This window comes from Carassius auratus, chromosome 45 (assembly GCF_003368295.1).
Source record: "Carassius auratus strain Wakin chromosome 45, ASM336829v1, whole genome shotgun sequence".
Taxonomy (NCBI): Eukaryota; Metazoa; Chordata; class Actinopteri; order Cypriniformes; family Cyprinidae; genus Carassius; species Carassius auratus.
This window is the reverse complement of record NC_039287.1, coordinates 19,585,404-19,611,532: the sequence shown is the minus strand read 5'-3', so window position 1 is coordinate 19,611,532 and position 26,129 is coordinate 19,585,404. Positions and strand designations below refer to the sequence as shown.

At 36.7% G+C, this 26,129-nt stretch overlaps 1 pseudogene; it reads right to left on the bottom strand.

Moving 5' to 3' along the window:
• Window positions 1–1,173: 1,173 nt before the first annotated feature.
• The window catches only part of LOC113062717 (5'-nucleotidase domain-containing protein 1-like), a 58,491-nt pseudogene continuing 33,535 nt past the window's right edge, over window positions 1,174–26,129 (bottom strand).

Genomic DNA, 26,129 nt, shown 5'->3' with positions numbered 1-26,129 from the left:
TTTTATTTTTTTTTTATGTAGAACTAACTATTAAAAACATGTCATGTTATGGCAAAAATGCTGGGTTGCTGACTTTTCTTTTTCACTTAATTTATGTATACAGGAAAGGAACTTAAACTCAGGCATTCAGATCACTCTATAACAAATAGCTCAAATCACAATCAATGGCACACATGATTGCCTTTGCTGTGGTCTGTCTGTATGATATAATTCAGTCACCACAGCCACATAAAATCTAAAGTTAATAACTGAAGGATCAAGATCCCAACTAAAGCAAACACTGACCACTACAATGGTGACACACAAATTGTGATTTTCTCGGGTGGTGGTTCTGCTTGTTAACATCAGGTGTCTTCAATAATGGTCAATCATAATTCAATTAACTTCTTAATTATCTCATTAACTTCAACTCTGCTTCAGTGTTACTTTTAACACTGCTTTAGTGTTTATATGAGTCCACACTCAAGAGTGTTAAATTAACACTGGAGATTTTGCTGTGTATCATTGCAACAATCCTGCATTATAATCGTGTTTCAATCCAGATAACCTAAATCTATTGATGGCTTATGTTGTATGACTAAATCTGTCCATATTTCCTCAAAACTCACTAGATCATTTGAGGGGTCTTTTTTTTATCTCCTGGGGAGCATACCCCCCAAGAATTGCTTTTTCACACAGTACAATTTAAGTTTAGACTACACAGACTGTTGATAGTGATTACACAGAGAAAGGGTCAACAATTCACAAATTAAGACCCTCACCATCCAAAAACTCAGCTACATCTCTGATTTGACTCCCACTCAGTGTAATGTAGAGTAGAGAACAAAACACATTCAATGAAAACCGTAGCATTTTAAATTATGAATAATGTCCATGTCCCCCCTCCTGAAACCTCATGCCACCCAAGGAAAAAAATCTATCGATCCGCCACTCGCCGTACAGTGGTGGTACAGCAACTTTGGCAATTGAACGACCTGGTCAGGAACTTCAGGGAACAAGGGTTGCCATACGTAACCAAAATGAGCCAGTCATCGAGGTAGTTGAGAACATGAACGCCTCCTTCCCTAAATGAAATGAGGGCTGTCGCCACGACCTCGGTGAAGACACGAGAAGACACGAGGCGACATGTACCCACAGGTCCGGGCTTGGCCATAAAACTGGTAAAACCCGACTTTATTTCGGCTTGAGGGACTCTATTGCGTCCTTCACCAGCAGGACAGCGATTTCTGTTTGCAAGATGGGAGCATCTTTGTCCAGCACAGAGGTGAACCAGATGCCCCTGAACTTGGGAGGATGCTGGGCTAACTGAATCACAAAACGAATCTGATGGTTCTCGTGAGCCAGTGAGACGGTCTGGGAAATGCTAGCCAGGCCCCCAGAAATCAAAGTGGATCTAGGGAAACCTGCAATGTACCCGCAGTGGGGCAGCGAGGTGGAGCATAGGGACCCGACCCGGAAGGCACAGCATCACGGAGTCGGGTCTGATTGAGGCTGCGCCCTGTGCACTGCCATCCTGGCCCTCTTGAGACCCAGAGAAACAGGAAACTGCTCTTTTATTGAATTTTTGGGTACAAAACAAAATGGAAACAAAATATTCTCCACCCGGCCCTCCTCCAGGGGAAGGAGCAGTGTCCTCACCATCTCCTGAAGAGCAGGTTCCTGAGACTCCAGGCTATGCCACTTTCCTGGTGCCAGCTCTACACCATGGCCTGTGTGAATCATTGAAGAGGTCAGCCTTTGAGATTGTAGAGTCCAAGTAGAGGCCAGTCCTCATATCAGACAAGGTAAGCCAAAGGTGGCATTCCTTGACCACCAGAATGGACATTGTCTGACCCAGGGACAGCGCTGTGACTTTCGTCACCCTTAAGGCAAGGTCCATCGCAGTGCGCAGTTCCTGCATCACACCCAGGTCAGAACTACCCTCAGGCAACAGCTTTAGCACCTTGGCCTGGTAGACCTGCAGGTGTGCAGGGCAGAGGCAGCCTGTCCAGCAGCTCCATAAGCCTTGGCCGTCAGAGCGGACGAGAATTTACATGACTTGGATGGGAAGCGCGGATTACCTTGCCAGGCAGCAGTGCTTTGCAGGAAAAGCTGCATGGCAATAGCCTGTTTAACTGGGGAATCTCCACATACCCCTTAGCCCCCCCCCCCTCTCCTGTTGAGGGTACTGAGGATGGAGGAGGCACTAGATCTGTTTTGGGGCAGAAAAAGGTCCCCTCCAGGACCTATCACTTCCGGAAAGAATGGAACTGGAGGTGGTGCTGACGATCAGCGTGCATCACACCCAAGACCCAATCATCCAGCCTGACACTATTGGCGGACCGGGCAAGCATAGCAGTCAGCTCTGGATCTGACAGGGGAATCGCCATTCTCCCAGGCACAACCGAATCCTCATCTCCAGAGCCTAGCTCGTCCCTCATTGCAGTGATTGACATTAGGTCATCTGCTGGTGGGCCAGGTGAAGTGCTGGGCCCCGCCCTGTCCGAGACTTCAGCATCAGCATTACGGTACACCAGAGGGTACAATGCAAATTGCTAGGCGGGGAAGCCCTCACTGTGGCCCTCAGATCACCCTGGCATGAGCCGAACTAGTCCTCATATGTGCAGAGGAACTAGAATTGGGCATGGGGAGGGGGACTCCTCCTTGTTTGACAAGGAGCCTTGATCGCAACGGTCATGTTCCCGCAATGAGAACATGACTCGTCCACAAACACTGCCTTCGCGTGCTCGAGGCCCAGATGATGCAGTGATCGTGACCATCAGATGGAGCCAAGAAGTGACCACATCCAGAAACGCACGAGTGGAAAGACATCTTTAAAACGATGCCACGTCATTCGTGGAGCTATTTTAGTAATTGCTCTTTTAGAACAAAGAAGTGTCGAAGCGCCCAGGAGGAGTTGCAGCATGACCACAGAGTAGAAGTTGCAGCACGGCTGAATGTCAAAGTCACCTTTATTTATATAGCGCTTTAAACAAAATACATTGCGTCAAAGCAACTGAAAAACATTCATTTGTAAAACAGTGTCTCAATAATGCAGAATGAAAAGGTTAAAGGCAGTTCATCATTGAATTCAGTTATGTCATCTCTGTTCAGTTTAAATAGTGTCTGTGCATTAATTTGCAATCAAGTCAATGATATCGCAGTAGATGAAGTGACCCCAACTAAGCAAGCCAGAGGCGACAGCAGCAAGGAACCGAAACTTCATAGGTGACAGAATGGAGAAAAAAACCTTGGGAGAAACCAGGCTCAGTTGGGGGTCAGTTCTCCTCTGACCAGACGAAACCAGTAGTTCAATTCCAGGCTGCAGCAAAGTCAGATTGTGTAGAAGAATCATCTGTTTCCTGTGGTCTTGTACTAGTGCTCCTCTGAGACAAGGTCTTTACAGGGGATGTCACTCACTCGTCACTCACCTTCTTGTGGCATCAGAAAACCTGAAATGTAGCACATGATTCATACAGACTTGTTTCATTTGCTTTTATTTCGGTACTTTTTTGAGCTTGACACATGTGGTCACCATGAACTGTTGTTGTATGGAAAGAGCTGTGTGGATATTTCTCAGCAATGCTTTTATGTTCCATCAGCAGCTCAATGGTTTGGAACAACATGATGAATAAATCATGAAAAAAATAATCTTCTTTTTTTGGGGGGGGGTGTACACTATTACCCTTTGCACTGGCGCTTGAAAGTATGATGTCCCTTTTTCCCATTTGTCACAGAAATGTCTGCAGAAAACAGTAAACCATAGTACTTGAAATCATAATCAAATGATGGAAAGTAAAACAAATATCATTATTCTATAATTAACCAGCCCAGATCTGATAGCTTGCAGTTTACAACACTCTCAAAACATCAAACAATCCCAAAAGGAGCAAAGAACTCATGGCTATTTCTTGATTGCATTAATATTCAATATAATTTGTCCCTGCTTCTCTCAGAAAGCATTTACTGTACAACAGCTGCATGAACAAACCATATAACATTCATGTAACATTCCTGCTATAAAAACAGAAGAAAACAACAACAAAAAAACTACATCAACATACAGCTCTACTATGCCAATTGAAAAGGTACCATTTTACACAAGAGTATACTTCCAAGAAATAATGAATTACTGTTGATATTACTGAATAATAATTATTTTATTTTTCAGAAAAACTTACTTAAATATAAATTCTTTGAAGTGGACCAAATTATATAAATATATTGATAATCTAATCAACCAAAACTTGTCTTTAAAATGTAACAGTCTATTTAATCATTTAGAACAATACACTTTTATTTAAAGTGATTTACAATATAAAACATTAAAATTCTGTATAAGGGTCAATATTTCCAGTATTGCAAAACTGAATCATGTCAGTAAACTAGAGCAAAAGCTAAAATAAAGAGAAGCAAAGAATGAGAAAACAGTTTTTAAGGAGTTTCGTTTTGGTCTAGATATTTGATCACAAAAATTTTTAAAGGCTTTCAGTTCAGTGCTAATGGTTTTCATTACAATGTTAATTTCATGTTGCGTATTTCTGTGTTATGATATCTTCATGGTTTAGAAACAAAAAATGCATAGCAGAAAATCATTATTTTCACACACAGTGATGACCCGTAATGCTGATAGACATCACTAGAAACGTTTTTACGTTTTGAGTTCAAGGGTTTTTGAAGAGTTTAGCGATGATTTATATAAAATATAAAATCCAAATGAAGTCTTGAAAAATTCAGAAGGCTCCTATTATTCTCATTTACATGTGTTCTACTAGAATAAGAGTTAAATGTAAAAAAAAAAAAAAATCTATATATAAAACATATAAAAATTTACATTCTGAATGATCAAATTGGTATATTATTACTATTATTGGTAACACTTTATTTCAATAGTGCACTTTAGAGATTCTACTAACAGTAAGTAACAGAGTATTAGTAGACTGTCTGCTTAGTATCTTTCTTTGCCAACTTATTGTCAACATATATTAACCCTAAACCTACCCCTAACACTAACCCTAAACCTAACCTAACAGCCTACTCAAAAGTTAGTAAACATGCAGTTGACATGTAGTTACAAAGTAACTTATAGTTAGTATAATGTCTAAAATGGACTATCAAAATAAAGTGCAACCTTATCATTTACTTTTATTACATTTCAGATATGCTCTGAAATTATCTGAAAGACATCTCTACATCATGGTAAAAACTTCATGTCTATACAGACTTTTGGCTCCCGCTGTGTGCACTGAACACATCACTAAAAAACAGTGTAATCCATCTGCAAAGTTACAAAGCACAAAGTCACAGTTTGTGCTTTGCAACTTTGTAATTTGTAACTTTGCAGACAGATTACATACACAAATACCCACAATACACACTAAAAGAAAGGTAAAGTCCAAAAAAGCTCTTTGATTAGTCAGTTCAGAATTTAAGATTGACCAAACTCTGCAAATGATGCCCTTACTCATCGGATCCTCATTTTCTCATGTTGAGGCTTGGCATCGGAATGAAAGAGAATGGAAAACCCCTGTTAATGGTTTCCTCAGTGATGTGTTCAATTCATACTGCAGGCACCAAAAGCTTCAGACATGATTGAAAGCCTGGTTCATTTCAATTAAATCTTAGAACAGAACTATGGCATTTTGAAATTTACGATGTACAGTTCAAAATGTATCCAAAGCCACAAAATGGTACATCAACAAAATATGAGCCCCACTGGTTTGATACAGCTGAAGGAGATTTCATTCCTTGATTCTAGAGAAAGATTACATGACAGACAGAAAGAAAGTGAGAGAGAGAAAGAGCACAAGGTCAGTCAAATCTGACAAACCCATGTGTACAGCATCAGACATTAACGCTACATAATTCAGCATGCCAAAGAGACTGTGTTGAGATTTATATGATAAAACATTTAATAACTTTAAAATGCGTCAAAGGTCTGTTCTCTTCTGGAAAAACAAAAACAACAACAACAACAACAACAAAAAACACTGCTATATGTAAAAAATAAACTAAATGCTACTAGCCATCCAGTAGTGCATAATTGGAAAACCAAAATCAACAGGCTTGACTGGTCAATCGTGGCATTCTATTGACAATATGTTTTTCCATATTAACCACTAATGAACAATTATTTATTTTTTTATGTACTTTGTCTTAATCACTTGGTTGCTTTACTGAATGTTTATAATAAATTTAGTTCCATAGCAGCTACCACATCTATATTCACGGTGGTAACAATTTGGTAACGTTTATTTGTTTGGTTCCATTCAACTTAACATTTTTTTTTCTTTTTTTGTGGATAATCATCCAGTGGCAATTAAGTTTGCACATAAACAACATTTAAAAGTAGGTAGCTTTTTTATTACAACATCCAATTTAACTCTTACTCTTCTGGTGCAGATTGATCATAACATAGGCAGATGCCAACACAGAAAGAAGTTTCAAGTTTCATGACATGTATTCATCTTTAAAAAAACACAAAAACACATAAGGCAAAAGAACATATAACTTAGGAATAAACATGTCAACCAGAAACCAAGTGTTTTTTCCAATAAATGATTGAAAATAAATATAAATTAAATTAAAGGTTTAAAAAGTTGCATGCTTTGAGTTGGGTCACCATTTGATGTGAACTATAACCTGAAGCAAACTATTTCTCTCAGCATGTTGTCAAGATGTAACTGAATAGAAGGAGTTCAATAGAGTGAAACTCTCTGATCTGTGGAAAAAGGCATTTGATCAGAAATTCCCATAGTTTGACAGAAAAAGAAAACTTGCATAATACTGGCTCTGTGACTTTTTGAAGAAAAGGAAATAAACAAATCACAAAATGCAAAGAGGAACCGAGTTTGAGATGTAAATCTATTAATTTCCCATAAAAAATGAACCTCTTATAAGCTCTAATTTTCAACAAGTTTTCTGAAATACCAGTATAATAAAATTGAGCATAGTTCATTAACTGGAATACGATTATTGCATAAGTAGTGACTAAATATCATTAGGGTCACTAAAACTGAATGAGATAAAGAAATTAGGGTAAAATCTGTCGGTGCCCTAATCTAAGACATTGTGCATGATTTAAATTGCACATATTTATACATTTACATGGAGAAAATATGAATTCGGTCTTGTTGAAAATGTAGAGATGAGTGTTTTTTACTTTTTCTTTTTTAAATCCATGATTCTACTAATGTACTCTTTCTTTTAATTTCTCCTAATCAAACATTTTTACATTTTTACAAAGACCAGTCAAGATAAGGAAAATGTTAAAGTACATTCACCTCAGAAACTGAATTATAAACCATAAATGACACACTAGGGTTAAGACTGATGTAACAGATTACTTAAAAATATTTCTGCTTTATAAACACATTTTTACTAGAACACCCACTATCTTTCTTGTAATTCTTCACTACTTCTTTCCTGCTGACTGCATTTCCTCTCAGTGGTTTCTCTATAAAATTCAGATCTTTTGATTGTATGCAGAAACATGCAGCTGTTTTTCAAATCTCAAAAGAAGCATTCAAGATCAAAATAATTATAGTACATAAATGTTTTGAATTGGAATTACTAGCATACTTCTGCATTCCAAATGATCTCACCTCAAATTTGCCCTTTTTCTCTACCTGCCCTTCACTCGGGGTGGGGGTGTTACTGGGGGTCGCGTTAGCTTGTGGAACACCCTCCCCTTCCATCTTCTCCACAATCATCACTGTCTCCCATTTTCCAAAACTGGACCGAGAACATGTCCAAGCGCATTCTGTCTCCGAACATCACCTGTATCAGATAAGACACACACATGGAATCAGATCAGTGTGCACGCACGCGCACACACACACACACATGTTTGTTTTTGTGAAAAGTGGGTTCATCCCATAGATGTAATGGTTTTTATACTGTACAAACTGTATATTCTATGGCCCTACACCAACCCTACCCCTAACCCTCACAGGAAACTTTGTGCATTTTTACTTTCTCCAAAAAACTAATTCTGAATGATTTATAAGCGTTTTGAAAAATGGGGACATACGTCCCATTAGCACATGCATCATTTGGATGAAAATTAAATCATAAATAAAAAACAAGCAAAAATGTAAGGGGAATTTATTATAAACCACATCTATTTATAACGTCAAGCAGACTTTATTTAAAGTGAAAAGTGAAACTAGCAGGCTCTGTGAAGTGTGTTATATACATGTCTCTCTCATTCTGCACCAATGAAAAAAGTTATTCTAAATATTTACAAATTAATAATATAACAAAACAAAAGCATGTTAAGAATTATTGGTTCAATTTAAATTGAATTATTGAACAAAATATAGCTCCACAAAATACAAAAAAATATGAAATAATGAATGGAAAAAAAGAAACAAATTACAAGCAGTGCTTTTAGTGTCTAAAGTTTTTCCAGATACTTAAAGACTTCAAACATAAAACTTCATGGCAGTTTAAATACTTATTCAATGCTTGTGTGTGTGTGTGTGTGTGTGTGTGTGTGTGTGTGTTTCATTGACACTAAGCAGGTTCTCCGTTGCACAATAATCCCAACACACACACACACACACACACACATACACACACACACACACACATATATATATATATATATATATATAAATATATATAAAATTCAGATTCAATTCAGAGAATCGCAATGCATTGTGGTCTGATACAGAATGTTCCCCAAAAAGAACTATACAAGGAGCTCTCTTGTGTGTCCTTTTCTGTCCGGGTGTGTCTGTACACACTCTGTAGGGATAAAGGGTTGTACCCAAAATCTCATCTGAAACACCTGAGCAAACTCCTCTCAAAATGCCCATGGGAAGAACGAAACACCTCGAAGGATTTCAATTAGGTTTCTAAATGCTACAGCAACCATAACGCCTGAGCCTGCATACACACAAGCCTGTTTCTGTCATACCTCTGTATTACACACAGGGAGTATCTGCAGTCAGATGAAAGACTAGGAAACAGTCCCGTCTTACCTTGGGCTCTGATTTGTAGGTCATGTTCTTCAGTAGTTCGTGAAGATGAGGCCAGAAGCCCTGAGAATACCAACCAGGCTTTTAGAGACGGCAGTCCTTCACTATCTTCAACATCATTCACTATTGAGACCCAGATGAGAAAGTGGATTATATTTTGAGACCGATGGAATAAACTGCATCTATACATAACAATGAGTATATAATACTTCTGTACAGTAATACTTAATGCACTTGATTTTTTACAGCATGTATGGTTTTACAATATTACATTTTTCAGACTAAACCCACACAAAATTCTTTGCCAGAGGTAAAAAAAATATATAAATAAATGAAGTCAATCTAAAAATAACCAACTGAAAAAACTATTACGCAATCTCTATTACCCATAGAGAGTTATAATTGTGAAATGCTGGAATGCTATTGGAGAATTCACAAAATAACTTGCAAACAAAATTAATCCCAAAACCTTTTCTTCAGTTTATGTTTTGCATGTAGTGAAAAGTCTGTGTCCAAAATTATTTTGGTTGGGATTTTCAGCCATTTAGCCTCCAGTTTAGGTATAATTAATCCTGAGCAACAAATGGAATTTCAAACAATTGTAATGGCATGAAATACCATTTCTGAAATAACCCCAAAACGTCTGAACATCATCTTGAACTGTGATCTAGCTCAAAACAAAACATTAAAAAATAATACCCTGAGAATTAAACTGTGTACCAGAAATACAAGGTATAATACTTTATGAAAAGCATGTTATGACGTGGGTTAGGAATCAGCATCTGCTTCTAATTTAGAACTAGCGCCATAAAAAAAAAAAAAAAATAATTATTTCATTTGATGTTCAGTTATGTTTTTGCTTCTTGGAGTTTAACAGAAATGTGAATTTGAAATCTGAAACTGACTGAATAATAATACGAAGACAATAAATAGAGAAGATCTTCCTGCAGTGTCCACGCAGCATCTGTGAGCAAACGTCTGTGAGCTCTCTGCTCTCTACCACAGAGAACAATCCAGGCTCCTCAAAGTCCTCCTCAAAGCCCATTCTGCAAAAGAGAGAAATTATTTGTAGGGAGATATTTGAATGCCAAAATTCTCTGCAATGCCCAGAATCCTATGCTAAATATAAAGTCATTTCCCACTCTGTTCTCCTCACTATACAGTACATATGAGTTTCTTCCTGAGCCTTGTAATAAAGCATTCAAACAAAACACTGGATCGTATTCACCGTGTTCAAATTCTAAAGGTTTGATCATTTTATATTTTTTACTATCTCTGGTAGTCTTGATTTAATAAAACATCATTTTTTTTTCTCATTTCAGTATTTTATTATTCATTTTCTTCCTGTGCATGGTGTATTTGTGGAGGCTGTAAAACTCACCCGAGTATGTGCTGGCACACGAGTGTGAGCGGGTGACGAGCAGCAGGATTTTACTGCTGTTCTTGATGTTCCTCAACCATCTCTTCACCGCATCGGAGCAGGGCTGCAGGTAACGCCAGGACAGCGCTTCAGACTGAGGAAATACCTCCCTGTGTTCTCTAAACATCAAACACTTAAGAACACAACAGAATAATTTTTTTAAAAGTTTTTTATCACTATGTAATACAATTATTAAAATACGGAAAAGTAGAACACAAACATATTTCAATATATTCATATTTGTTATAATAATTTACAATAAATGCAGAATTGGTGAGCAATCAATCAATAAATTAAATTGGAATAACGTCAGGCATGCCACAGTATTACTTAATAGCAACATGCACCAAATAATAGATCAACAGATATTAGATCAAATCACCACATTTATAATAACATGACATTAGAATCAACATAGTTTAAATCAAATGTATAAACATTAAACTAATATTAACCTAAGACTAAGAAATGCATGTGCAAATGGATCTTAGGATAATGTTTAAATGTTTTAAGATCATATATGCTCACCAAGGCTGCATTTAATAAAACACTATGAAACATATTAATATACTGAACAATTTTATGTGTTTTACTGTTCTCTATTTGAAAAAGTTTTAAAATATAAATTATCCCTGTGATATAAAGCTTAAATTTCAGCAGCCACTGTTCCTGTCTCTTTCAAAGTCATTCACATACACTGATTTAATGCTCAAGAAGAAGGCTTTTACTATCAATGTGGAAAACAGTTCTGCTGCTTACTGTAATTCAGGATTCTTTGATGAATAGAAAGTTGAAAAGAACAGTAAAAAGTCTGTACTGACAATGTTTGTTCATTTAGACCCTACCTACAGCACTAATAGCGTTTTACATCCTTTATATTATTTCTATCTCATCTTTATTTCTTATCCTCTATCGGACCTAACCCAGCCCATGTGGTTTACATCAATCAGACGCACAACTCATGATTGCAAAACTTTTTCCACAGCCCACATCTCTCAAACAAAAACATACCCACACAGCTGGCCAGATGGCAGGCTTGAGCATCACACTGACCGCTGGTCAGCACTCAGCCTAAGCCATACACACATCTCAGATTAAAACACGATAAACTGAAAATTAGAACCACTGGAGTGTGTAGATTGGCGAGTTGTTAGTAAAAGTACTAAAACAGGAAGTGGACTGTGTTTGCCTGGAGTGAAGGAATGTGCTCCATATGTGAGAAGTAGGCTACTGCGTCTTCATGAACAGGAGACTTGGGAAAAAGAGTTTATACTGGCAAATACTGCCACACCACGTACACACAGCCACGTCCCCGAGCCCTCATCTCATCTCACACATTCACACACAACATCCGCTGTCAGCCTACAACACAAGAGTATGTGTGCATAATAAAAGACAGAAAGAGTAGAAATGTATTAAATTGACAAGGCAAATAGAAGCATTTACTATAGTGGTCTCTTCCAGAAACACATTGTTTTGTACAACTTTTATTTAGATGCATAAATGTTTAGGTCCCTTAGATTACATATTCATATCTTGTGCATTATGGCGTGTTAAAGTGTTTGCAGGGAAACATCTTATCAGAGTACTGCTGTTACTATATTTAGACATATACCAGTTATATAGTCAGTCTTCTTTAAGACTGATTTTTGTCAGCCTTACAATTTGTACAAAATAAGAGGTTCACACATTGAAATCTAAAAAATAAATAATAATAAAATCAAATACAAATAAAACAGTTAAGAGGGTCAAGTGAATTACTTTTACCGTGCTGCCCCCATGTGGTAATCATTTCGTACTACTCCCACATGCTTTTTTTTCTGTCTCTTATTACTGATGTTTGGTTAAATAAGTTTGTCATTTGTCCATGGTTACATTTACATGCTCAACATTTTGATGTTAAGGACCTCAAATAAGCTAGATACTGAAGATAAAGTTTGTCAAGATGTTGGTGTTGTAAACTGTTATGAAAGCATTGAAGGTGTTATCAGACACACTATCAGTGAGATGGAAATCATATTCCTGTATATTTAAGCACACACAACACCACTGATGAAAACTCATTCAGATAGCAGAACTTTTTCAAAGAAACATAAAGCAAGAGATCCTCTTCCTAAAAGCAGAGATATTTTTTCATGTATAAGGACACATTTATATTTTGTGAGAGCACTACATGCTAGTATCCAAAATATATAGACAATAACATAATAGTAATAATAGTGTTAATAGTGTTTACCGTAAAGGTTGATTACGTCTTCTATTTTTTATTTTGAAAAATCATGTCATATGCACATAAACTGACATACACCACTTATAAGCTACTACTAATCATGGTAGAAATTTAATTTTCTGTAAAGTTGCTTTGCAGTGATTTGTATCGTAAAAAGTGCTATACAAACAAACTTGAATTTAACATTATCACAATAATATTTTCTTAAATCTTCAATCTAATTTTACTCAGACAGCCTAGCGCCCCCTGGGGGTCTGTGGACAGACTACTGTCAGGATTTACTAAACATACAGTTAAAAATACAGCGATGAAAAGGGGTGCACACAGGGGTGGACTGTTTCTTGAATAATTCACTTAAAGAAAATGAAAAAAAAAAAAAAAAAAGTTAAATAGTTTTCTTATAATGATTGCACAAATGTCCTCTTCCAAATACAAAACAAGAATTATATCAGAAACCTCAGCAGAGGGACTCAGTAGACTTCAAAAGAGAAGCAGAATGACTTAAAAATATTTCAATTATTCTTAATATATTAAAATACCAAACCCTCATCTAGATTAAAGATGGAGAATCTTTGTTTTCAGCAATGAACAGCAGAGAGCGCTATTGTCTGATTAGAACACACTCACTCCTGCCTCCTAGCAGCTGATACACACCAACACTAATACACACACGCACGGAAATTATCTGAACATCCACATGTGATGGGAGAAATTGTGCACTCATGACTGATATAGCTAATGCAACAAATACATAAAAATAAAAAAAAACACTTATTACGTGAAGTAATTTTATACAATTTAAAACAAATATGTCTTTAGCAGAAAAAGGAACAGTGACAACTTTACCACTGAAAGGGATGAATATGAAATAATACACTAAATATAATAATTTAATAAATAATGTTCTTGTTTATATGTATGTTTCTGCTTTTGTAACTGCATGTCCTCCATTCAGACAAACAAATGCAGTGGTCTGGCGTGCCAGCAGAAGCGTGACAACCTCTGGGTGGACCTGTGATCTTATCCAGCGCTCTGATGGAAGCAGCAAGAGAAACTTGGAATGTCAAACAAACAAAAACAACTGCGCTTTGTAGTTTTGACGTCTGAGAGCAGTCAGCGACCACCCGCATACACAAACATTACGATCAAAGCTCACAATCAGTGCTTCATTAGACATGTAACACTTTCTCAGAGATGTTTGCACTGAAGACAGTGATAGCATCTTTTAGTTTTAACTGTAGGAGCAAACTGGTTTCTTTTTGAGCTTTAATGCAATATTTATTAATTCAGAATTAAAACCTTTATTGTGTCAACATTACGAAAACGTGATGTTTTCTCACACCTAAGAATACATTGATGTCTCATCAATACAGCAAAAGAAAGGTCCATTCATGGATCACAAGAGTGTTTTTTTTCTTTTGCTTTGTGAAAGCTTTGGCATGGCATAAAAACTCTTCTACAGAAATCTATCCATACCATGAGTGTAACCAATGTTTAGAGCTCCTTGATATAACTGATGACCCTGCATATAGGTACAAACACCACAGAATAAGCCTTTTCCATGTAAAGTATTAATGCACCTAGGCTGCCTGTTGACTGATTTTTATGGCAAATCACATTTATTTGTATAGTGCTTTTGACAATACAGGTTGTGGAAACAGTGTGTCATTGCAAAAGGACAACAGTAAACACAAAATTTAAAGGCGTTTATGCATTTATGCTCACTCTATAGAGCCTTGCCTTAGTGCCATTCTTCTTCTCTCTACCGGGACAACTGTGTGAAAAACTATCGTACTTGAGCTAACATTTAACATTTACATTTAATCATTTAGCAGACGCTTTTATCCAAAGCGACTTACAAATGAGTACAATAGAAGCAGTCAGATCAACAAGAGAACAACAACAGTATACAAGTGCCATGACAAGTCTCAGTTAGTCTAGTACAGAACACATAGCCAGGTAGTTTTTTTTTTTTTTTTTTTTTTTTTTTTTTTATTAAATGAAAAAGACAAGAAAAGGAAAAGTACTGGTGTTAGTAGGTTAAGTGCAGGCGAAAAAGATGAGTCTTTAGATGTTTCTTGAAAATGAGTAAAGACTCAGCTGTACGAATTGAGATTAGGAGGTCATTCCACCAGCTGGGCACAGTCCAGGAAAAGGTCCGTGAGAGTGATTTTGAATTTCTTTGGGATGGCACCACAAGGCGTCGTTCACTTGCAGAGCGCAAACTTCTGGAGGGCACATAAGATTTAACCAGTGAGTTTAAGTAAGTTGGTGCCGTGCCAGTGGTCATCTTGTAGGCAAGCATCAGTACCTTGAATTTGATGCGAGCGGCTACTGGTAGCCAGTGTAACCTGATGAGGAGAGGAGAGGAGAGGAGAGGCCCGCCAGGATAGCATTACAATAGTCCAGTCTGGAGAGAACAAGAGCTTGGACAAGAAGTTGGGTTGCTTGCTCTGACAGGAAGGATCTAATCTTCCTAATGTTGTATAAGGCAAACCTGCCGGACTGGGTCGTTGTAGCAATGTGGTCAGTGAAGCTTAATTGATGATCCATCACAACTCCTAGGTTTCTGGCTGTCCTCGAAGGAGTTATGGTTGACGAGCCCAGCTGTATAGAGAAGTTGTGATGAATCAATGGGTTAGCTGGAATCACCAGGAGTTCAGTCTTTGTAAGGTTAAGCTGAAGGTGATGGTCATTCATCCAGCTAGAAATGTCACTCAGACAGGCTGAAATGCGAGCAGCTACCGTCGGGTCATCTGGCTGGAATGAGAAGTAGAGTTGGGTGTCATCAGCATAGCAGTGATAAGAAAAGCCATGCTTCTGAATGACAGATCCTAAAGATGTCATGTAGATGGAGAAGAGAAGTGGTCCAAGAACTGAGCCTTGAGGAACCCCAGTAGCAAGGTGGTGTGACTTTGAAACATCACCCCTCCAAGACACACTGAAGGATCTGTCAGAGAGGTAGGACTTAACCCACAGGAGAGCAGTTCCAGAGATTCCCATCTTTCTGAGGGTGGACAGGAGAATCTGGTGATTAACAGTGTCAAAAGCAGCAGACAGGTCCAGTAAGATGAGTACCGAGGATTTTGAAGCTGCTCATGCTAGTCGCAGGGCTTCAGTAACCGAGAGCAGAGCAGTCTCAGCTGAGTGACACTTTTGAAGCCAGATTGGTTGCTGTCCAGGAGGTTGTTCTGTCCAAGGAACATAGAAAGCTGGTTGAACACAGCTCGCTCAAGTGTCTTTGCAATGAATGGAAGAAGCGCTGGATTTAGAGATGGTTTCTTGAGCAGTGGGCTTACCCGAGCCTGCTTGAATTTCAAGGGAAATGTTCCAGAGTGAAGAGAGGAGTTGATAATGTGAGTAAGTGATGGTATGACTGAAGAAGAGATCGCTTGAAGGAGGTGAGTGGGGATAGGATCAAGTGGACAAGTAGTAGGATGATTGGACAGGAGAATTTTGGAGACGTCCATCTCTGAGAGTGGGGTGAAGGAGGATAAAGAGTGTGCATCAGTCATTGTGAAGTTGTCCTCAGTCTGCGGTGTGGAGAATTGTTCACTGATGGATCTCGTCTTATTTGTGAAGAAAGCTGCAAAGTCGTTCGCTGTAAGAGTCTATGGAGGAGGTGGAGGCGGCGGATTAAGAAGAGAAGAGAAAGTCTTGAAGAGTGTCCGAACGTCACAGCAGCTGTTAATTTTGTTGTGGTAGTAGGATGTTTTAGCTGTGAAGACATTTGCAGAGAAGGAAGAGAGGAGAGATTGATACACACTGAGGTCCGTAGAGTTTTTTGATTTCTGCCATTTCCTCTCTGCAGCCCTGAGTGTAGAGCGATGTTCACGGAGAACCTCGGACAGCCAGGGGGCAGATGGGGCAGTGCGTGCTGGTCTAGACAACCGTGGGTTGTCCAAAAGTTGTCCAAGCAAGATGTTAAAGTGGAGCAAAGAGTGTCCGTAGCACTGTTCGTGTCCAGAGCAGAAAACTGAGAGAGTGGTGGAAGAGAGGATGAAACCACAGCAGATAGGCGAGATGGAGAGAGTGAGCGTAGGTTCCGTCGAGCTTAGAGATGGAGCCTACTCACGTAATCAAACAAACGGCTCCCACCACAACACAATACATCCAATACAAACTCCAACACAATACCTCCAATACAAACTCCAATACAAAGACGCAAACGTGAGCAATTTTAGGTGAAGGCTACGTCCTCAGGGCATTTGATTAGTGGAATCTAGTAAAACAATCATAAGAGTATCATTTTAATTAGGCTGCTCATCTAATTCAGTCTCTTTCATGTTATTTCACTGTTTTGGCCGATGCTTACTCATATCTCTATGGAAAGTGCATGCACAAGCAATTGGTAGCTGGCTGCAGTTAACAGCCACCGCTATCATTACAAGCTGTTTTGATTCTTACATATAGTACCTATAAAATATGTATCACAGAATTTGTGTATATTTTTGGAGTGTACTGTGAGCTTACAAAACCACATTTGTACAATACAATTTTCCATATGTAATATATTTGTTCATCTTTATTCATGCAATGGCTTATTTCAGGCTGGATATGCTGCTTTGAGCATTGTGAGTCAGAATCCGTTGATTTGTGTGTCTCCCCTCTTCGCCTCCACAGCTTACCACATCCACTTTTTTATCATTTTTCAAGTCCACGGTGAGAACTAAGCTGTGCTTAATCACAGGGTTTCATGAAGGTACCGCATTGTGCTTTACAGGTATGCGCAGTATTTTCAAATGATTTCCTGCTCTTATTCTATTTTAAAAAAACATTTAATAACCTCTTAAAGGTGCAATAAGTGATTTCAGATGTTTTGCTTCAAATTCATCTATACAACCTTTCTCAAAATCATTCAACATCAGCAGGATCCAGTATTTTGTTGTGTATGCTTTTATTGTGTAACAAATTCCTGAATAATTCAGTTATTAAATCTGTGTACCAGACACCTGTGAGCGAGTAATATGCTGTACTGTAGAAGTCACATCTGGTTATATACAGTGGGGCTCAAAAGTTTGGGCACCCCTTGCAGAATCTGTGAAAATATGAGTAATTTTCAAAAAATAAGAGAGATCATACTAAATGCATGTTATTTTTTATTTAGTACTGTCCTGAGTAAGATATTGAACATAAAAGATATTAACATTTAGTCCACAAGACAAAAAAAAAATTGCTGAAATTATTAATATAACTCCCTCAAAAGTTTGGGAACCCTTGGTTCTTAGTACTGTGTTCTGTTACCTGATGATCCACGACTGTCTTTCTGTTTTGTGATGGTTGTGCATGAGTTTGTTCTGAACAGTTAAACTGAGCAGCGTTCTTCAGAAAAATCTTTAAGGTCCTGCAGACTCTTCAGTTTTCTAGCTTCTTTCGCATATTTGAACCCTTTCCAGCAGTGACTGTATGATTTTGAGATACATCTTTTCAGACTGAGGACATTTGAGGGACTCAAACACATCTATTAAAAAAGATTCAAACATTCACTGATGCTCCAGAAGGAAACAAGATGCATTAAGAGCTGGGGGGTGAAAACTTTTGGAATTTGAAAATCAAGGTAAATTGTCCTTAATTTGTGTACCGGGATACATACAAGTATCTTCTGTTGCTTACGAAGGGCAGAACTAAATGGAAAAAATTATATTTCAACAAAATAAGACAAATTTGGCCATCTTCATCATGTTCAAAAGTTTTTTTTTGTCTTGTGGACTAAATGTTAATATTTTTTATATACAATATCTTATTTAGGACAGTACTAAATAAAATATAACATGCATTTAGTATGATCTCTCTTATTTTTTGAAAATTACTCGCATTTCCACAGATTCTGCAAAGGGTGACCAAACTTTCGATCCCAACTGTATACTTTATACAATACACATTCAAAGCAGATTCACAGTAATAAACGAGAGAGAAAAAAGAAGTGTTTCACTAGTTCTCCTCTCAATGGCTAATGGAAAATGAACTAGGCTTGCTGTCCTCAAAGAAGTCTCGATCCTGAGTTAACCCCCCTCTCCAGGAGGAGGAGGGATGCTGGCAGAATTGGCTCAGTGGCTGCTGCTTATACACACACACACACACACACTGAAGACTGATAGGACGGATTGATTAGACTCCTCAATCTATGTTTGGAACTTTATAGTTAATAATTCAAAATCATCAATTATTAAATGACTTCAATTTCAGCTGTAAAGCAAATCGATAAGTAACAGTGTCATTCAGCTCAAGTTAGTTAGCTGTTGATTCAGTTCTGTCCAATAAGTGTCAATGTTGCAAAGTTCGTAAGTTATAAAATGAAACTGCAGAAAACAAAAGTAACGTTATCCAGCTCAATTCAGTCCACATTTTGTTCTCATTCAATAGTGTCAGGGCGAGCAGATCGATAATATTACTGAATATTCAACCCTTATCTTTTAAACCCCAAATAAGTCAGCCAAAGGCTACAGTGGCAAGGAAGCCAAGACTCCATCAGATGACAGAAATAGAGAAGAAAAACCTTGTGAGAAACCAGAATGAAACAAATTATGTGTGATTCATCATTCCAGACTGCATTACAAGTCAGACTTTGTGGACTGATATTATTCAGCATTTTTCATTCAGCTACTTCAGCTTAAAGATTTTTCTAGAGATCATTCTTTCCAGCTCTTATACTATTTAAAAACACTTATAAGTGGTTTCAGATGTTTTGCTAACAACTACACACCAAAACAAACAAAACTAGTTCACGGCATATAGCTGTTTAATGTGTCCTCTGTATACTGCAACAAATTATTAAATTACTCATTAAATTATTAGGCGACTCACCTGGGAGCTTTTTACATGCTGTAAAGAATCTGCAATTGACCCCAAAAAAGTCCTTTAATCTGTCCACATCTCACAAATAACATGTGGATTCAGCATAAATGAACACTGGAACTGATTGTCGAAGGAGGTGAATATGATCCAAGCTAAATTCTGATGGCTGCGCAAGCAATGCTTTAAATACTCCAAGCCATTTCTCTGACAGGGTTTTACAGTGCTGCTGACTGTTAGATTAAGCACAACACACAACTTCTTATATTCAGAGATGTCAACCTCTATGACTCCATTGGAAATAAATATAAGGGTCAACCTGCATCATGTGTGCCTCATAAGCCAATCACATTGGTTATAATCAGATTGTAGCAGGGTTGTCCAGTCGTGCTCCTGGAGGGCCAACGGAGTCCCAACGTCCCACAGAGTTCAACACAATTGCCTGGAAGTTTCTATTGAGTCTGAAAACTTTGATTAGCTGGTTCAGGTTTGTTTGATTCATAAGGGCTGGAGCTAAACTCTGCAGGACAGTGGCCCTCCTGGAGCAGGTTTGGACACCCTTGCATTATAAACCGAACACTGTGTGTCAAAAAACTGGAAAAAAATGTAAAATTATAATAATTCCAAATATAGACATTATGCGATTGGAATAAGCCGTTTTTTCATGTAAGCCGATTTTCGCAGTTTTAAACATGTCGTTTCGCATGATAATAATTATAATCTTGATTGGATTCAGTGCAAACGGCATCTGATAATGTATTTATGTTGTGCCAGATGAGGCTTGCACAGCCTGAGTGAGTGTGTGAGAGAGACAATGTAACTCACAGAAATCTGCATAATGCGGTAGAACATAAAAAGTGATATATGTGAAAATATGATGTAAGCAAAATTGTACGGCCATGATGTTTCCCCGAATATCAACACGATTTTAATATGACACTGATTTTATACAATAGTACAGTATTTGAGAAAACAAGAAGTAAAAATAAAATGACTCAGATTATAGACAAAATATTGACCGTTTTTGCTAAATTTCGCTGACAAATAGTTCCGATCAAAGCCACAGCAGAACTGTTGTGTGTCTCTGAGTAACACACAGTGGTGTTTTGTTACTAAATGAATCCACATTTTTGAAAGAATCGAGTGAGTCAGTGATTCAGAGACCCATTCATAAGGACAGTCACTTGCCTCATTTCTGAATGAATCAGCCGATTGAATAGGTTGAATGATTGAATGAATGAATTAATAAATGACTCACTCATTAAAACAGACATTTGCTGCCACCTACTGGTTGTTTAGTCATAATTAAAAGTATTGTTGCATTTTTTTCAACAATTACTTGTATGTTTGAAAAATATGCAAAACATTAATATTATAAAATTACTTTTTTTTTGCATATGCAAATTGCATTTGAAATTTTGCAGTATAAATGGATTTATGGCACCTCAGCAAAATGTCTGCGTAAATGCATCTAATGCCACTTCAGATGCAGCTTCTGTTTCCTCAGCAGTGGGAAGATGTTAAAGGGATAGTTCACCCGAAAAGGAAAATTTGATGTTTATTTGCTAACCCCTAGAACATCCAAGATGTAGGTGACTTTGTTTCTTCAGCAGAACACAAACCAAGATTGTTAACTCAAACTCAAACTTCATGTTGCTTTATGGCAGATTGCAGACTTATAAGTGCATTACAACCAACTATCTCTCAGATGGACCATCGACACTCTATCTACAATCTCAATTAGAAGTGTCAACGGTCCACTTGAGAGATATGGTGAAGGTAATGCACTCATAAGTCTTCGATCAGAGGTAAAAAAAATATAAATACTGTTCAGTTTCTTGCACAGACCAATAATTTTATGTCTTTACACATCAATATATAGTCACCAGCAACAGGGTTTAATTTGGTTTAGTTTGTGTAAGGTTTTTTTTGTTTGTTTTTTTGTATGTTTTAGTCGTTATTCCTATCCACTTACATTATAAGAGTGATAAACTGCAAAAGTTTGAGTTCAAAATATATGTCTGTGTTCTGCTGAAGAAACAAAGTCACCTATATCTTGGATGCCCTGGGGGTAATAAGATAAACATCAAATTTTCATTTTTGGGTGAACTATACATTTAATACTAACTTCATTTGAATCACAGAGCACTTTATTTTGAGAGTTGTTTAAATGAGATAAAATCTGTAACTTAATCCAGTCAAAGGTCTTGTTAATAATTTTCAGTTCAAGGTGAAGAAATGCATTTTTCAATAACTGAAGCATTTTTTTTAAATATGGTATTTTGAGTAAACAGCCCCCTTATTTTTTTTCGGTGCTCAATAATTTATATGTTAAAAAGTTTGATGACTTTTCCATTTGTTGATATGACATGGTTAGATTCAAATGTAAATTTTTCTTTCTAAGAACTATAATTGACAGCATATACAAACAAAAATCCATGCAAATTTCAATGCAAAAATATTTACATAATAAAATAAATTATTATACATTACAATTCTCCGAATCTCAAAATATATTTGGTAAATTTGATGATTAACATTTACTACATTAATCTATATATATATATATATATATATATATATATATATATATATATATATATATATATATATATATATATATATATATATATATATATATATATATATATATATATATATATAACCGCTGAAAGTGGCTCAGGAAAGTGCTGTGGAGAGCTGTGCGATATAGAGGTATAGAAGCAATATATAATCAAATGCACCCTTTACTCTGTTTCACCTTTAGCCCCATTGTACCCTATTTAAAATTTGAGACACATAACACAACATACTACAAAATTACAGACGAGGAACCAAAATGTGTTTTAAAAAACACTCATGTCATTCTATGCTTTTTTTATGTGTTATGTTACTTTACTGTGTGTTAGTGCTGTGCAGGGTTAGCAGTGGAAGTGCTGAGCATCTGTGAGAAGCTTGAATTAGATCCTCAAATACTTCAAAGACAAAATGCAAGATGACCAAATAAGCTGTGTGACTCCATTTAGAACCACTCACACCACAGTTTAAGGGAGGAGAGAGCTCCCTGACCTCCTCATAAAGAAACAAATCAAAGAGATACTGACCATTTAAGACTGCAAAGTACACACACCCATGACAAACCATTCATCTTTGACAAAATAAAGCTATTTGTATTTTTACAGCAACCAGTCTATTTGCAACAACTGGCAAAGGCCTTAAGTTTTATTTTCTGCATTACCTACACAATGCATGGCTGACTGTATAATATATTAATATGCACGAGGATGCAGTGACCTTATTTGACTTTGCATTACTTTCTGATGTACTGTACACCTGTTTGAATCCTGAAGAAACCACCCTCACCAGTTTTAGCAGCAAGGCCACTAATGAGTGTGTGTGCCATGTGGCATTTTTCTGCAGCTGCTAAAAGACAAGAGAGGAAATGAATGTGCAGTCTCAAAGAGTCAACAAAAAACACAGTGAATGTGGAACTCTGCAAGATCTTCACATTCTGCCTTTTAAGCATATAATACTCCATAAGAATGAACTAAATGGGAGTGTGGTGAAAGCTGTGCCACTTTTTCCTCTTTTTTTTTTTTTTTTACCCTGTATGCAACCATAAATGAGAGTGAAGTAAAGCTAATGCAGTACTCAAAATTATATTCCATTATGTCAACAGTAATGCGAACTGTTATCAACTGAAATGAGAGTTTATGGAAAATAGACAAAATCACAGATGTGCAATTTCAAATTAAAGAGCAGTGGTTAAGAACTGAGAGAAAACAGTAGCAAATGTGCACCTCCACGAATCTCCCAACCAAAAACAAGCTGAACTTTATTCCATTATTTAGAAAGCAGCATAGAAATTGGAACATTCTCAAAGTAGTACTTTGTAAAGAAACTATTTTCAATGTTGGATCACTCAGAAGGTATTTGAAAGCCAATTTCTGTTTAGTAAACAGTATTGATTTTCACTACATTTGAAGCTAATCGAATGAGATCATCGAATAATTCAATACAATTGAGCTGAATGATGACACTATATAGTTTCCTGTACAGCTACTTTTTTATAACTCAATTTATTGATATCCTAATTGATAACTTTTGCAACATTAATGCATTATTTTTGTTCACTGTTCACTGTTGCTTTGAAGCAATCTGTATTGTATAAAGCTCTATATAAATAAATGTACATTCAACTTTTTACTCAGCCACTTTGGCTACTAAACGTTTAAAATACTATTGAAATATAAAATACATTTGAAGATTATGGTTCATCTTTAGCCAAAGCATTTATATGGTTTTACTCCGAATTCACAAATATGTATTGTACTAGATTTGTATTAGATCTGAATAAGTTTGCTTTAACTTAAATTCATTTGACCAGTTATGTATAATCTTCTTTGAAATTAAAAAAAAGAATACAGCAACAACAAAACATGCTAAAAATAAATAATAAGATTGTGTTATGTTTTGCTAGATTAAGGCTGAGTTGCAAACTCACTGGCACATTTGACCTCACTCTACCTGACTTTTTCCACTAACTGAAACACAATCAACAGACAGATCAAAGATCCTCGGCACAAATGAGCAGATAAAGGTCAAATAAAGGTCGTGCTTTTTAACCAAAAGTGCTGAACCATAAGTACTTTCTCTGGAAAGCTGTAGGTTGTTTTGGTTTCCTACGTCTACATATGCTATTCTTCCTCACAGCTAAGAATAAAGATCTTATGCCAAGCAGAACTACACATTGTACGAGAGTTACAATTAAAAACTCAATGGATGAGAAACGGGACGATAGAAGAATGAATGGCAAAAGAGTGAAATAGGGCGTTGGGTTTAAGGGTGGGATTTGGTTAAGATTTAAGAGTCTCAGACGCCAGTTCCAAAGTAAGTTTTCCCTTAACTCATCCCCGGAGGCTGCAGAAAACTGTGGATATAACGATCTGTCATTACAGAAACCCCAACCACACTTCCAAATGTCTGGGAGTGAAGGAAAAGGGCATTTAGAACCTGTGCTTCACTCAGAGACATTCAGATGTGGCAAATACTTTGTAAAATAACACATATCTAAGAATGCGTGGCACATTAATCAAGCTAACTAGGCTAGTTGACAAACCAGTCTTAAAATATTTTTGATTTGGCAGACAATCTTAATTATGTCTGAATACACGCAAGCACTGTTGAACATGTAAGCCTGTATTTGTCCATCAAATATCACACACACACACACACACACACACACACACAGAATTGCATTAGTGGTCTATGGGGAGTCTCCTTAGACGTAATGCTTTTTATATAGTGCTGTCAATTGATAAACATTCTTTAACTAATTAATAGCATATTTTTTTTTCCGAAAATATTAATCTGAAAAGATTAATCTTGATTAATTCCACCTAACATTAAAGTTTTAAAAATACGTTTACATTGCAATAATTTCACATTTAATCTTAAAAAGGATGTAGAAACAACATAAAGACAGTATATTTTTTTTATATTTTTATAATGATATATTTTTTAAGACTGAAGGCCAGTACCACGCTGATGTTCCCCCAATATTTAACCATTGATAAGCCATTCAACATTACAAAGCTATCAATTTTAACATTTATTAGACTACTTAAAATAACTTATTATTTAAGTGAACTCAAAACAATCTGCACATAAACCTGTTACAATGTCAAGTTTACCTGTGCCCTTCAGCAAGTAGAAAATATACAGAAATTGAATAAAGTTATCAAACAATAAATTCAAAATTAATTAAAGATGAATACTTAAAACTACAAAAGTTACAGATTTCCTCTTTGATCACCAAACATCACAGCAGCTAGTTATTAGTTTTTTTTTTTTTTTTTTTGTCTGTTGTCCATGATATTGATACATGTGAGTATCGTGATATTTTGTTTGCCAAAATTGTATCAATTCTTCAAAAATGGAATATCAATATTTAAAAAAATAAAATAAAACTCATACAAGATTCATGGTAGTTGTTTCATTTTGAGATCATATCACTATCACCGCTAGATTGCAGTCTTCTTATCTCTGAACTTAAACAGTGACAGGAAGTACCGGAACTTAACGCTAGCATTAATACTGTTGCTCGTAATGGAGGGTGAAACAATTGTTCCAGCGCTGGCCTCAGTATACAAAGATGAAGTGTGGCTTCATTTCGGCTTTCGTTACAGACAAGGCACAAAAGAGATTGACAAAAGTCATGCAGTGTGTAAAATGTGCAATGTCAAATATTCGAAGAACACAACAAATCTGACATCGCACATAATTAGGCACCATTCTGATGTTCCGCTTTCAGAACAACAGCAGCAAACGACTAACGGTAAAAGAGTGGATCATCTTCAACTAACTCTTGAGCAAGTTCAGTTGCCACCAACCTCAACAAATGCAAATAAAATAATTCAGTCAGTTCTTTATTTCATTTGCAAAGATATGTGCCCTCTCAGTGTAGTAGAGAATGAAGGCTTTAAAGAATTATATGCTAAAAACTCAGGAGCCTCGCTACACAATACCACCAACAGCTTATTGCTGTGCCTGGCTTGTATAAGGAAGTAAAAATGAGCATACTAGAATCTCATAGGTCAGCGGATAAAGTCGATTTGACATGTGATGCTTGGACATCACAAGCCACTGAAACAATAACAGTGTACTACATAATGACTGAGTGGAATTTGGTCTTGTTTGTACTACAGACAAGAGCAATTAATTT